At 64.6% G+C, this 410-nt stretch overlaps 1 protein-coding gene across 1 annotated transcript in view; it reads right to left on the bottom strand.

Annotated features, from left to right (window-relative positions):
* MADCAM1 (mucosal vascular addressin cell adhesion molecule 1) overlaps window positions 1-410 on the bottom strand; it is a gene marked incomplete at its 3' end in the record, with an annotated part of 2,921 nt that overhangs the window by 1,340 nt on the left and 1,171 nt on the right. The gene's annotated exons all lie outside the window — the stretch shown is intronic.

The following is a 410-nucleotide window of genomic DNA, read 5'->3' as shown; positions in this document are numbered from 1 at the left end:
GTCTCCATCGCCTGCGGAGCAGTGCTGGGGCAGGACAGCAGCCGGGGATGGTTTTTCCTTCCTCGTCTCCTTGCAGGGCGCGGACGCAGCCGGGGCCGTCTCCTTCTGAGCACCAGCCCCGTCCCCAGCCCTTCTTAAGCTCTGCAGGAGCCACCCCCCCGCACCGACCCGGGGCCTTCCCGAATTTCCAGCCCAAGGGGTATTTCCAGGGGGAGGTTTCTGATTTTCTTTCAAGTTCAGCTGCTTTCGCACAACACCCAGCTCCGCAGCCACGGGCTGTGGCGGCAACCCCAAACTCAGAAGAGCACCTGAAGGGTCCCCATCCCCCCCGGGCACCCCTGCACAGCCCCTGTCCCCTCCCTGGCTTTCACTGGGCTCCATCATCAACAGCCCCAAGCACCTGCAGCCGA

Source organism: Mesitornis unicolor, unplaced genomic scaffold, assembly GCF_000695765.1.
Source record: "Mesitornis unicolor isolate BGI_N332 unplaced genomic scaffold, ASM69576v1 scaffold30408, whole genome shotgun sequence".
Lineage (NCBI taxonomy): Eukaryota > Metazoa > Chordata > Aves > Mesitornithiformes > Mesitornithidae > Mesitornis > Mesitornis unicolor.
Note: the sequence above shows the minus strand (reverse complement) of the source record. Positions and strands in the feature narration are given on the sequence as shown.